The sequence below is a fragment of the Dreissena polymorpha genome, chromosome 9 (assembly GCF_020536995.1).
Source record: "Dreissena polymorpha isolate Duluth1 chromosome 9, UMN_Dpol_1.0, whole genome shotgun sequence".
NCBI lineage: Eukaryota > Metazoa > Mollusca > Bivalvia > Myida > Dreissenidae > Dreissena > Dreissena polymorpha.
In genome coordinates, this window is record NC_068363.1 from 33,673,729 (window position 1) to 33,689,803 (window position 16,075).

Consider the following 16,075-nt stretch of genomic DNA (forward strand, 5'->3'; position numbering starts at 1 on the left):
CAATTACTTGAATATAAGATTGTGTGTATGTGTGTATGGTGCAATTTTGCATGAAAACATTATTAATGTAGCCAAAGTCAAGTGCATAAGGAAGTATTTCTCCGTCTCCAACAGTATCTCGCGGTATTATTTTACAATGATGTACTGACAACGAATGGCGTAGTTTCAAAGTAGAAATTAAAAATTGTTCGTTGGCATCACTTTTTACCCATAAAATGTGTGTCATACAAATATCATCTTCATATGAAGTTCAATGCCATAGTGAATGTCATCAAGGACTTCATTTAAGGTTTCTGTTAGAGTACTTCAAAAGACGGTCCAGACGTGACAATGTACGCAAGTGGCAATGCTTGGTTATTACACCCTAGAAATTGCAAGTAAATGGTATCTTATAATATATCAGACAATCCGCCGCAATACTCGATAAATATTCATCGATTATATATGTTTCAAAAGTTCATGAATAGGTTCAAATAGTTCATTGGCATGTTCTGACGTTCAGTAACAACCTTAGTTCCCAGTAACACTTATGTTTCGGAAACTATAAAAGAGCATGAAAGTATCATTTAATGAGTGCTGTCGTCAACGATTGTTCTAAGATTTTTATTGTACGATTATTTTGCTCACAGAATGAAAGAAATGAAGAGGTCGGTTAAAGTTGATTTAATATTAAAAATGATCCTCTTGATGATGCTTTTATATCGAATCAATATCTCCTATGACGCGAAATAACCCAAGAGACTGGACAAAAACAGTTAAACATGATTTTTTTTTTGATGATATATATATATAATGATATATAATGGCTTTATGATGAATGCAGTATGATAAAAATAGATATATAAAGATCGATTTGTTTGTTTACTCCTGACCGATTCCTTTAACATAAACAAGCATCACATTTGCAGAAATCCATTTTAATGCATATGTTTACATGATTGGTTGTCGTTTTCCACAATGTTGTTCTCAATGTACTAGAAGCCCATTGCGAGGCGTAATTGAATATGTCAGTAAAATTAAAAAAAATAATAAAAAATAAAAAATATTGGTATGTGTTATTTTCCCTTATACGTGTTAACATGGTCCATTTCATTCATTTCATTTGATTGTGCCCAATGTAAAACTGATTCACTAATGGAACACAAGTTTGCAATACCTACAATACCAACACCCAAAACAAAATCTAAACTCGTTTTTTGTCTATGAATGTTTCCAATGTTAAACGTTTGATATACTCAAAGAACTATATGCACACTTTTCTTATTGTAGTATTGTCTTGAATTTGTGTATAAGAACTAATTTAATGTTGCTCATAATTTGGCTGCAGGGTATTATGTTCAGTTTTTTTTTAACACGAACAATTCATATTTATATATGAAAATAAAAAATATTTCTAAATATGTTTCACAAACATGTATGCTAATTTAAAAACACAATTAGCGTTTTCAAACAACGTAATTTCGGGAAGGAATATGAATGTCAATAAAAATTTAATTTGAATAAAATTATTTATCCTTACAAGCTTGCATCGATATATATATCCTTTTCTGCGATACTTTTTATTTGTTTTTCTCCAAGTTCGCAAAAGGCAATCTACTGTACCGCATACACCATGAATCAAAATCAATATCCACTCTTGAAGTAACGACCTTGACATTGACATTTTCCAACAAAGTTCGATCGACAAACTGAACATGTGACTATTATTGATATAGTAACGCTATGTATGTAAAGGTCATGCATACTTGACTGACGGATTGGTGAACATGTGTAAACTGGCTTTACAAATTAATGCATCAAAAACTAACATATATCCATAGTATATTCAAACAAGTCATTGATATTAAGTTCTTTGAGATCATCCAATAAACATTAATAAATATAAGTTCTAAGGATGGCTATGTTTATGATATTACATTGATGAAATAAATGTTGCTGAAGGGTATTTTAGTATACAGTGTGAATCAACAATAAAGAGCGTAATATGATATAACATTGTTGTTGACTTTATTGCGTTATAAAATACTTAAACATATATTGTAATCACTTTTAATGCAATAATTTATATGTGTGTACGTTCATGCATTTTCTACATAAAGATTCAGAATAATACACATAATCATTCGCATGTTTTATATGCAGTGGGTTTGGTAAACAATTATGCAAACTAGCTACCACCATATTCCGCGTCAAAATGAATGTGTTTAAAGTGTTTAAAAAGAAAATTTAAGCATAATTATATCACAAATATGGATGTGCCATATTTACTTTTTTGAAAGTAGAAAAATCAAAATTAACACCATAAAGACAAACAAAAACACCATGCCTTGTTTAAATGTCATTGTGGAATAGTTGATTATAAATAGTATAGTTTTTTAGTTAAATAACGCAAAGCAAGAACGGTTGCACTTTATTTATCACTCCAGTGCAAACATATTATATGGCAATAAATACGCGCGAAATAATATCCTTGACCTTAATATTGACATCATTCCTTCGGGCTTTTCCTTGTCATTCAAACACACAACACTGATTTATTACAATAAATACGCAAGTCTTATTATTGGCATTCAAATTGCAATTATTCCATTGGGCATTACACTTAGTGTCCGATAATGACGTAAAGATTGAGAAACGTTAATTTTTAGACGAACTAAAAACCATTAAAACTGGTAGTATGTTGGAAGAAAGCATGTGCGTTGTATACGGAAACATTTCCACCGAAGTCATATGTGATGATTTGCTTACTTGACGTTGTAACTTCCCTTGACATATTTTCTCATCACATGTTCAAATCAAGGTATGAACATGTTATTACTGATTCACATTTCACATCACGCGTCTATTATAATTGCACCGTAGAGAAATTCATACCGAGCAGAAACCTCATCGATGAGCGAATTAGGAAATTCGCAATAAACAATACATTTTAAAGAAATACAAACAGCATTTTAATTTCATTATTAGTAAAAGAAACACATACAGTAATACAAATGTTAATTTGAAATTTTGAGTTTGAAATCACGTCCGTACAGATATCATCATTAACTTAGGAAAGGAAACAACGAAATATAAAGTTTGGTATGATATACATGTGGAATTAAACAGCATGATGTAATTAAAGACCTTGTAAAGTTTTTAATTTATATGCTGAAACGTAATGTTGTAACCCACAAACGTTTTACTGTAACAGACAGTTTTTTAAGATAACTGGTACAGAAAATACACGTCGAATAACTTTTTAAATATATTTCTTGTAACATTTGATCGAGAATGTAACCCGCCTCCCAGTTTCGCTGAAAGGATCAAGTTCCCCACGGCTACTACTTCCCCGTACCCCCAATTTTTTTTTTCGTACCCAATATTTTTTAGTACCCGAGTTTTTGCTCGTAACCAAAATTGTTACGTACCCATTTTTTTCCTACCTAATTTTTTTTCGTAACCAAATCTTTTAACGTATTTAATTTTTTTTTGGCATAATTTTTGTACCCAAACTTTTTGTACCCATTTTTTTCCTACCCAAAATTTTCGTGCCCACATACACAATTGTGGTGATGTACATAAACTCACATAGATGCGTTTATATCAATCCTCTTCAAAAGCATCGTCACACCAGTACTGTCAGCACTCTGATTAAGACAACCTTTGAGTCTACAAATGTTTATCTCGACGTGTTGATACAGGCATTTGTATTGGTAAAATACAAACTTTCTGCATTAAAATATGTTCAAATATCGCTTATAGAATATTATTTCACAACATAACTGTTATGGGCCTTATACAAACATCCAGATTATACTTAAAGGGTCAGTTGCAAGATGTTGTTGTTGTCTCTTGACCAAATTCATTTCAATTTTTTTTCTTAAAACATGTTTATGTATGACAAAATTGTATTGTTTATATATGAATGTTTGGTAAGAACAATGTGTCTTTCTGAATACTTAATTGAAATCTAGACGTCATTAAGAACAACATTGCAAAATAAAAATAAAAACTTGTTTGGTTTTGCTATCAAAAGGAAACAATCTACAGACACGTTTCATGAATAAATGTAAATCACATGTCAATTTGTTTATTTATTTATTTTAAATCCGACTCAAAACTTTTATAAAAAAAACTCGAGAACAGGGAAGAGAATAGCTCTCCAAATGAAATGAAAAGCTTCATCGACTTATTGTTTGGTTTGATTGAAAACTTTATCGTATAATAACATTTTTCACATATTTGTATCGTATAACAATTGTTAATATAAATATCGATTGGGTGAAAAATGAAGCATAAAGCAAATGCGATCTGAAAAGCTCACGTACAAGTTATATTGTTTTGTTTATGGTACAAATGCTCATTTTCTTGGAAAAGCATTTAACAATATTTAATTGAAAAAAAAAACTTTTTAAATAGATCCACGAACACGATCACATTCACGATATTCAAAAAATCAAGACAGTAGATTTCGGATCAACCAAATGAGCATTATTGGTAACGTGTATAGTGTTAATTGACGCTCGAACTGCAAATATAAAATGAGCATAACCAAAAACGTTATCAATTTATGTCGTCGAAGTTACGACGTCAATTTGCTTCGAATTAGGTTAACAAAGCAGACCGTTATTAATTTATTTTGTCTCTAATTACATTTGTACTCTTTCTCATTATGTTTAACGTACTTTTCCTTTTTAAGTGTGCGTGTGTGCGTGTGTGCGCGCGTGTTTGTGTGTATGTGGCGGTAATTATATTTGATGTTTTGCTTTTTAAGAATATGCCTGTATTGTTCTTTTAAATTGCAATGTCCTTTTTCATTAGTGTTAAAAATATATCTTAATCTACTTAACAGTAAATGCAATAATTTTCTGCAAACGGAACTCGCACTGTATTCATCTGTCATTAGTTTTGCTAGATGTGTTTCGTTTTGTTTCTCGAGTTAGGTGTATACAAAGTCCATCGTATAAACAGGGTACATGCGTTTACTGTGGCTGAGTGCATATAAGTTAGGCTTATTGTAAATGGCGGACGAAATGACGTCTTTACGGGATTGTTGTCATTGTGGAATAGTTGATTATAAATAGTATAGTTTTTTAGTTAAATAACGCAAAGCAAGAACGGTTGCACTTTATTTATCACTCCAGTGCAAACATATTATATGGCAATAAATACGCGCGAAATAATATCCTTGACCTTAATATTGACATCATTCCTTCGGGCTTTTCCTTGTCATTCAAACACACAACACTGATTTATTACAATAAATACGCAAGTCTTATTATTGGCATTCAAATTGCAATTATTCCATTGGGCATTACACTTAGTGTCCGATAATGACGTAAAGATTGAGAAACGTTAATTTTTAGACGAACTAAAAACCATTAAAACTGGTAGTATGTTGGAAGAAAGCATGTGCGTTGTATACGGAAACATTTCCACCGAAGTCATATGTGATGATTTGCTTACTTGACGTTGTAACTTCCCTTGACATATTTTCTCATCACATGTTCAAATCAAGGTATGAACATGTTATTACTGATTCACATTTCACATCACGCGTCTATTATAATTGCACCGTAGAGAAATTCATACCGAGCAGAAACCTCATCGATGAGCGAATTAGGAAATTCGCAATAAACAATACATTTTAAAGAAATACAAACAGCATTTTAATTTCATTATTAGTAAAAGAAACACATACAGTAATACAAATGTTAATTTGAAATTTTGAGTTTGAAATCACGTCCGTACAGATATCATCATTAACTTAGGAAAGGAAACAACGAAATATAAAGTTTGGTATGATATACATGTGGAATTAAACAGCATGATGTAATTAAAGACCTTGTAAAGTTTTTAATTTATATGCTGAAACGTAATGTTGTAACCCACAAACGTTTTACTGTAACAGACAGTTTTTTAAGATAACTGGTACAGAAAATACACGTCGAATAACTTTTTAAATATATTTCTTGTAACATTTGATCGAGAATGTAACCCGCCTCCCAGTTTCGCTGAAAGGATCAAGTTCCCCACGGCTACTACTTCCCCGTACCCCCAATTTTTTTTTTCGTACCCAATATTTTTTAGTACCCGAGTTTTTGCTCGTAACCAAAATTGTTACGTACCCATTTTTTTCCTACCTAATTTTTTTTCGTAACCAAATCTTTTAACGTATTTAATTTTTTTTGGCATAATTTTTGTACCCAAACTTTTTGTACCCATTTTTTTCCTACCCAAAATTTTCGTGCCCACATACACAATTGTGGTGATGTACATAAACTCACATAGATGCGTTTATATCAATCCTCTTCAAAAGCATCGTCACACCAGTACTGTCAGCACTCTGATTAAGACAACCTTTGAGTCTACAAATGTTTATCTCGACGTGTTGATACAGGCATTTGTATTGGTAAAATACAAACTTTCTGCATTAAAATATGTTCAAATATCGCTTATAGAATATTATTTCACAACATAACTGTTATGGGCCTTATACAAACATCCAGATTATACTTAAAGGGTCAGTTGCAAGATGTTGTTGTTGTCTCTTGACCAAATTCATTTCAATTTTTTTTCTTAAAACATGTTTATGTATGACAAAATTGTATTGTTTATATATGAATGTTTGGTAAGAACAATGTGTCTTTCTGAATACTTAATTGAAATCTAGACGTCATTAAGAACAACATTGCAAAATAAAAATAAAAACTTGTTTGGTTTTGCTATCAAAAGGAAACAATCTACAGACACGTTTCATGAATAAATGTAAATCACATGTCAATTTGTTTATTTATTTATTTTAAATCCGACTCAAAACTTTTATAAAAAAAACTCGAGAACAGGGAAGAGAATAGCTCTCCAAATGAAATGAAAAGCTTCATCGACTTATTGTTTGGTTTGATTGAAAACTTTATCGTATAATAACATTTTTCACATATTTGTATCGTATAACAATTGTTAATATAAATATCGATTGGGTGAAAAATGAAGCATAAAGCAAATGCGATCTGAAAAGCTCACGTACAAGTTATATTGTTTTGTTTATGGTACAAATGCTCATTTTCTTGGAAAAGCATTTAACAATATTTAATTGAAAAAAAAACTTTTTAAATAGATCCACGAACACGATCACATTCACGATATTCAAAAAATCAAGACAGTAGATTTCGGATCAACCAAATGAGCATTATTGGTAACGTGTATAGTGTTAATTGACGCTCGAACTGCAAATATAAAATGAGCATAACCAAAAACGTTATCAATTTATGTCGTCGAAGTTACGACGTCAATTTGCTTCGAATTAGGTTAACAAAGCAGACCGTTATTAATTTATTTTGTCTCTAATTACATTTGTACTCTTTCTCATTATGTTTAACGTACTTTTCCTTTTTAAGTGTGCGTGTGTGCGTGTGTGCGCGCGTGTTTGTGTGTATGTGGCGGTAATTATATTTGATGTTTTGCTTTTTAAGAATATGCCTGTATTGTTCTTTTAAATTGCAATGTCCTTTTTCATTAGTGTTAAAATATATCTTAATCTACTTAACAGTAAATGCAATAATTTTCTGCAAACGGAACTCGCACTGTATTCATCTGTCATTAGTTTTGCTAGATGTGTTTCGTTTTGTTTCTCGAGTTAGGTGTATACAAAGTCCATCGTATAAACAGGGTACATGCGTTTACTGTGGCTGAGTGCATATAAGTTAGGCTTATTGTAAATGGCGGACGAAATGACGTCTTTACGGGATTGTTGTCAAATACGAGCGGATATTTTTAACATGTGAGCCAATTTGATTAATTAACGTATTTGTTATGCATGAATATGCGCTATCTGCTCCCCAGTGTTCGTTTTTCTCTTACATTTTTCATTTCATGTTAGAATAAAATGTTTATTAATGTTCGAAAAAATTGGAGTAAAAAAAAACCGTTTGGAAACGAATTAAAATTTGGAACGAAAAAAAGATTGGGTGCGAAAACATTTGGTAAGGAAACAATTTGGGTACGAACGAAATGGGTACGAAAAAAACATGGGATATCAAAAGATTCGGTACGAACTTAAAATTGGGGTACACAAACATTTGTTACGAAAAAAATTTCGGAACAAAAAAGTTTGGGTAGAAAAAAGGGTTGGTGCGAAAAAAAAATCGGTACGAAAAAAAATATTTTTGTAAGAAAAAATTAAGGTTAAAAAAATGGGTACGAAACAAAATTTGGTACGAAAAACAATCGGGTACGAACAAAATTAGGGTACGAAAAAACATTGGGTACGAAAAAATTCGAAAACATTAAGGCAAAGAAAAAATGTTGGTACGTAATACAAATTTGAGTATGAACTTAATTTGGGTACGAAAAAAAAATGGGTACGAACAAAAATCTGGGTACGAAAAATTTGGGTACGAAAAAAATTAGGGTACGTAAAAACAATTTATTGGATATGAAACAAATTTGGGTTCGAAAAAATTGAGTACGAAAAAATTAGGGTACATAAAAAATACGGTACGATAAAAACTTGGGTACGAAACAATTTTGATACGAAAAAAAATTTAGTTCGAACAAAAATCGGTACGAACACATTTTTGGGTACGAAAAATTTGGGTTCGAACAAAATTACTTTGGTACAACAAATTTTGGTACAACAAAATTGGGTACGAATACAAATTGGGTACGAACAAAAATTAAGGAAAGAAAACATTTTGGTACCAAAAAAATGGGTACCCAAAAAATTGGGTACGAAAAAAATTGGGTAAGTAAAAAATAGGGTTCGAAAAAAAATATTGGGTACGAAAAAAAATTGGTAAAAAAAAACATTTCGGTTCGAAAATAATTGGGTAGGAACAAAATTTGGGTACGAATTCAAATTTGAACGAAAAAAATGGGTACGAACATACTTTGGTACGAACAAATTTGGGTACGAACAAATGGGTACGAAACAAATTAGTGTACGAAACAATTTGGGTATGAAAAAAAAGGAGTACGAAAAAATTCGTACGAAAAAAAACAATTTGGGTACGAAACAAAATTTGGTACAAAAAATTAGGGTACGAACAAAAAATTTGGATACGAAACACAAATTGGGTACAAACAAAATGGGCACGGAAAAAATGGGTACGAAACAAAATTTAGTACGCTAATAAAACCTGTATTGACGAAAAATATTTTCTATTTTAACAACAAATTATTTCTTTTCGCAAAGTCAAAGATGAAAACAGTATATAACATGTTGGTTTATTTATAGTATTGATACATGAATGTGTGATTGTTTGTATCTCTATAAATACACTTTATAAACATGAACATGATAAAAATACCAACCATATTCAATCAAACATATTTAACAATTTATTAAAAGTTCATGATGTTTAATCTTTAAATTTCAAGTTTCATATTAATGTTTTTATCATTCTAACGGATCGAGCAGAACGGGTTTTGTTATCAACGAAAGGCATAGTGTAAAAAGGATAATCCTGAAACGTTGAACAAACCCTGTACCAATTCTAAGATTAATTAGACATGGTAAGAAAAATACATAAACCGTAATTTTGTATTTGTTTGTAAGAGAAACATCAGGATTGTTATCTACAAGTAAATGGATTTTTATCTAGCAGTAAATGTTGTATATTTTATCAATTTTGTACATGGGTTCCCTCAAGGAAAACACGAATTTTACTTTAACTGACGGGATTCATTGTCTATATTTACTGTACATACATGTATACAGTTATTGGCACATAACAACTGTGGTTCATTCTGTTTGGAATCTTAGAATTAATTAAGTACATTGCATCAAACAAGGGAGGTATATCAAACTTAAATAATGTTTAAGTCGCTTGTTTTAATTTTAGCAATCAACAGGCCCGCGACTACTACCTTATTAGATTGATTTCAGACTTAAACCAATTTTCGATCGTATTCCGACCAGAGATAGTTCTTTATATTAAGATTGAGACTCGTACCGTACTGAAACAGTATTAAAAACTTTAAAATTGCCGGTACAACATTTTCAAACAATCAGCTGCATTACCACAGCTACACAATAGTAAATTATGTCACTACACAGATTCCTGTGACATTTCCGCCTATTTTGAACATAAACACCGTACGTTATAACATAAGAGTTGCTTTGGCCAGCACACAATACCGCGCCAAAAAGTATATTTTCATGAACATTCATGAACACTGTTTTGTTAAACAAATCCGTGAACAGTACACACATGTTTAATTTTTGGATGACAATCTTACAAAATACTAAGTAAACATTCCACACATACATCAGCATTTACAGAACTTTTAACAAATCACTGTTTGTATGACATCACAGATGTCAAAAGACACATATAGATACATACCAATAATCAATCGATTTTATTGTAAACATCTTCATCAACATAGTTACCTGATGTAAACTGTTTAAAAATGAATAAGATGAAAATAAATGTAGTTGTACATACATAAATTAAACTAAAATTCGGTTTTTGGAAAAGGAAGATTAATTTGAAAGCCGTATAATTAATATATAGATCTACTCAACAATTTTAATATGTCTGCATACTTTTGTGTCCTTTAAAGTATCAATTTAAATGTAACCATCAATATGCCTCTGGCTCTAGTGGTTTATTCAATTAAGGGAAATATTTACGGTTAATGAAAATGAATTTGCATAGTTTGACTATCAAGGTTTAACTAAACAAGTTTCGTTGTGTCATTTATAGATTCTTACCCAGCTGATTACAACTTTAAAATTGAGACACCGCACTTGACTGGTGAGGCATACACACTGAGTTACAAGAATCTAAACTGAAAGACCGGGATAATGTGCATCTGAATGAATAATGCCTCGCATTTAGATCGGCAAAGGCATCAAATTAATTCGAAGTGTCTTTAATGTCAGGCACGTATTGTATACCAATGGCTATATAGAAATCACTAAGCCCGTCTTTTACTGAATAAAACATGCATTATTAGCTTGCTATCTGTCGCCCACCGGTTGATTTTTTTTATTTGCATAAAAAATCTTATGTCAAAAATGGACATTGAACATTGTAAATCTGTTCATGTGTACATATTAACTGCGAATGAAAGGCATTAATAGGTAGGAAAAACACATATATTATTTGAAATAAGGTCAACGCCGGGTTTTATTATTTTCCTTCTGATCAGTCTAATTTATATTACAATTGTCAGCTGGTTATTAGTCGAATACCGATTTCATGTATGAATTATGTACAAACAAAGCTTAATACTTCTCTGACAGATGGACATTCAACTTGATTTTTAAACATTTAGCATGTACATAAAAATGGCAACATAAAGGTATTGCACCGATAGGGAAAATTACTGAATTGCTTGCATAGTCTCAAAGCCCAGTTTCATCATTAATAAGATAACAACACTACATTTGATATCCGAGCGTGATTTCTGTGTTATAATTGATTTGTGTGTACTACATTTAATCCTTGTGTAAATATGAGGAAATTTGAAATTAATGTACACATTCCCGGGTACGAAGACGCTCGCTGGATGTCCTCATGTAAGCATTATGACATTAGGATGTCGCAAGTAAATGTAAAAAACAATGTCACACATTAAGAAAAGTAAATTAATAAGCACAATTCAATGTATAACATATTCAAACACAATTGAAAGTATATTTGTCGTTATTACAATATAATATTCGTTAGTGAAAGATATAGGTAGTGCATCGACGGCTGAGCTTAACAAACAATTATTTTTCTCGTTGGATAGCGATGAATTGGAATATTTTTGGTGTACTGCATGTTCCGATGGCTTGTACCCGTATATGTAGTGTTGTGTCTGATGAGAAAAGTCTAGTCACTTCTATACATGCTAAGACTGCAAACAAGGACCAGCGCTGCCAACTCGGGAATATTCAATCCTTCCAGCGGTCCTGATGGCCTCATATATTAAGACTATCTTCCCTACTTGCCTGATATAACAATCTGCCAAACATAGACGATCAGTTGACATTCTTTGCGGAAAGAAAAAAACACAATTTGTCTTAATACGACGATTATTCGTGGAAAGTATTTCAAGACCGAATAATGCACGACAAATCGATTAGGCGTACAGGAAATCATCTGAACCGACATACACACTTATTCACATATATACGCATACACACCTACAGGGATAACACTATATGCCCTTCCGCCATTGGCATGAATGCGTTAAATTCCCTTTTATTATTGTTTAATTTGAGTTACAATGCTATCAGGTTACATTTTATCTACAGTTAAATCTGTCATGAATATTGCTGGGCCAAGTGTGAGGTTGAGCGCTCTAAAACCGGTTTTAACCCCGAATGCGATGCATTGACCGTTCCAAGGCGGTTACACCAGCTTTATTCTTATATGTGTTTATGTTGTTTTGTATTGTGCTGTTTTGTGCTGTTTTGTACTGTTTTGGCAATCGGTCACTTGCCTTAAATAAAGGACCAACTAATTGTGTATACTACGAATTCAATACTGCTCCAGCAGCTGGAGTTTCACTTCTTTACATTGAATTGCACAACAGTTTGATGTGTGCTGGGTGGATGCAGTGGCGTGTATCCCCGTACACATCTTCGATGTTGTTATATTTTCAGCCTTCAGAGGCTGGTAGCGGTATTGTTATTTTTATTATTTGTAGAAACCTTGTTTGTTAAATTGTTAAATGTCTTCGTATTAAAGCGCTACTTGATGTGTATTTGTTTCATAACGATCTTTCTGTTACTTGCGTATTTTCTCCGCGTCCACAAACAGTGTCAATGGAGCAAGTTTTTTACTCTGCGTTTATAAAAACGAGACCTTTTGTTAGAAATACACTTATTAATACTCTTTGGGGTAGTACGATACCTCATTTGTCGAAAATATTATCCTTCTAGGAAACGTAATTTAACTATTGGAAAACGTAATTTACTTCTTTGAACAAAATAAGTCTAGCTAACCATTTCCAAGCCAATGTTCGCATAAAAAAAAATCAGATACTGTCAACTTCCCAGATTCTTCCTCATTCCTTATCACGTTGCCTTTGATACTTTGCTCACACGATTGCAGTACACTATGCAGTATCACAAGCAAAAAGAAGCATACATGAATTATCCATCTTTCACATTCGAAGGCTTCGCTATCAAGTGGTCCGTATTCAAATGCATGACTTCAAACAAGATAATATCACTTACATTTCGTAACAGAAGTTAATTAAAAACCCGGTACCAAAGGCGGGCACATTGCAGTACAAAAGCAATCAGTTGCATGAATTATCTAGTTTTCACGTTCGAGTGGCATGCAATCAGTGATTCGTGAATATTATTAAAATGCAATCGGACACTTGCCTTTAATAAAGGACCAACTAATTGTTTATAATAAGAATTCAATACTGCTCCAGCAGCTGGAGTTTTCACTTCTTTATATTAAATCAAGAAAGTTACCACTTCTGAGTAGTAAAACATTTGAAACAAAATATTGTGTTTAATGGATCATATTTAGTGAAATTTGTCTGCGTTTGTAACGTCTTACATCGTTATTTTAGACAATATGTGTATTTATAATATATCATTTAACATGAGCTGCTCATATCATTAGTCTGAGTGATCCAGTGGTAGCGAGCTAGCGTTAACTCATTATTGTTTGGGTTTGAATCCCGGTGTAAGACGACTTTTTGTTTCATTTTTATTATTATTATTTTAGACAATCAGTTAAGTTAAACCATTTTATGAGTTTGTCCGTTGTTCAAAAAATACGAAGATCTGTGACAAGTCGTTATTGTTGCGTAACAAAAGCTGTTGCAACGGATTATACTCCTCTCGCGCTTGTGGCAATATAGGCAAAACATGATTCGAAAGGTCAGAGATGAGTCGCTAGGGATTACATAGTGTATCAGTTAGTATTTTAGTCAGAATATCCAGTGTAAGAACAATATTGCATCGATTGCATTCTTCAATCGGTCTAAATGTTGAACACGACGTGTACTGTCCGTTGTCATGGATGAGAAAGCCCAAGGCTGAAATTAACATTATATGTTTCAGTGATTTAAGGCAAAATAAATCTCAACCACGAACACGTTGATAAATCCAGTGTATTACTCTAAAAGAATAAAACAATTGTTAAGACAACACTAATTTTACTGACAAAACAGAGGATCATCACGTTGCAATGTATATTATACGATAGTGGTTTCATATACAATAATTTGAAAGTATGTTAAATTGTGTGTATGGTTTTAGCGACATATAATTGCTTAAAATTAAACGCATATCAATTATATGCATAATTTAAACTGTATTAGAAAACAAGCGTAGGCAATAATTTTACTATTGCTTCCTTGGAATACACGCATTAGAGATGAAACATAACCGTAAACATTACCGTTATATGAATTCACTTTTAAATTAATTCGTAAATGACTTCAACCTTGTCAACATACGTAACTATACTTGTGAAGATATATTTCACTGAGTTCGGCAATGCAACATATGAAATTATTGGTAAAATGCTAAATACGTATTGAAATAGACGATTCTTAAGTATAAAATGTTAACGCAATCAAACCGACTTCAACAGACATATATATATAATATACTTAGATATGATTTCAAATACGTGTGCCATTTATTTCAAGTTTTTCCGCGTATGTTTACAACAGATCCAGTAAATTTCGTTTTAATGTTGTCCTTACATAAATCTTTTTGATATAATCCATTTAGTTAATAAGATCTAAACGATCAAATGAATTTCTGTAAAAACATTTACAGGAAATACATACTAAAATAAGTTTGGAAGTGACCGTTTAATAATTATTTACATAATTTTTTAATTTATCAATTGCGACAAAAAAATTTAAGCTGAACATTATACCGAGCAGATAACTAAACACGTTGTTTACATAATTTATTACAACCTACTTCAAAAGTATTTATGTTAGTAACATGATTTATTATACGTCTGAAGTAAGAACCAATGTCCCTCCGTCTAAAAGGTCAGTTGCAATGCTACGCACGCTAAATGTCTCCTCACGCAAAAAACACGAGTGCTATTTATGTTATTATTACTAAATATTATTCCCAGTCTCCCCAGTCACATTTCACATAACGCTACAATAAAATTCCACATTCAATTACAAAGTACAGTTCAAGCGTAATGACATAAAAGGTTTAACAAAAATGTACTAAATAGCCCACCCCAAACAAATATAAACAGAGATTTAAAGTTGAACAAGAAATGCCAAAATGAATTTTACAGCCGGATTGCCAACTTGTAACAGTATGTTTTATATCTTTACGTTTCAAACGATTGGTCTTAAATGAACAGAGACACACAGTCATGCTTAGTGTTAACATTTTGCATGTATAAATGCATTAGTACAATCGGTAAATTTAGTTTGTCTCAACGACCGTAAAGTGTTTTTCTCCTCCGTGTATACAATAATCTCAACTTAAGGTAGCGCTACCATAATGGGCACCGATCCAAATATAATCAAATGTATTTTTATTTTCTTACTCAGCAGCATTTCACTGAACTACATGCAATTTTTATGTAGGCTTTCCGTGCTTTAAAACAATATACTGATATTTTCAAAACCAGCCCTACGCTCGGCTTTTGTCCAGTTTATTTTGACCACTGGGGTATATGAAAGTTCCGTAATTTATCCAAATTCCAAATATGGGCATGCTTTGGTGTGTACAGATGCAGTTAAGATGTTTTAAGTTAAACACGATGAAATAAGTATTCTTGTACTGACTTGTTTTATAACTTGTTAGCTATGGAAGAGCGCCATGAAATGGAAGTGGTTTCAGACAAGTAGAAATTGTGTTTGTTAAAACAAAGTTTTATAAAATTCAAAATAGTATCATTTAAGTAATATTTTGAACTTAGTTTTTATAGATACACTATATACTGCAAAAATACCAAGAAATAGACATATTTACCGTTTACTTTTTAAAAATAAAAGTTAAATGCACATGCATGATTCGTATTTTCAGCAGTAAATTACCAAATTTAGCCATAACGTTGTTTTAATTTATAAAATTGAAGATGTGCAATACACATAGTTACCTTTTAACAATAAAAATAGCTTATACGCTATATTAAATTAAATT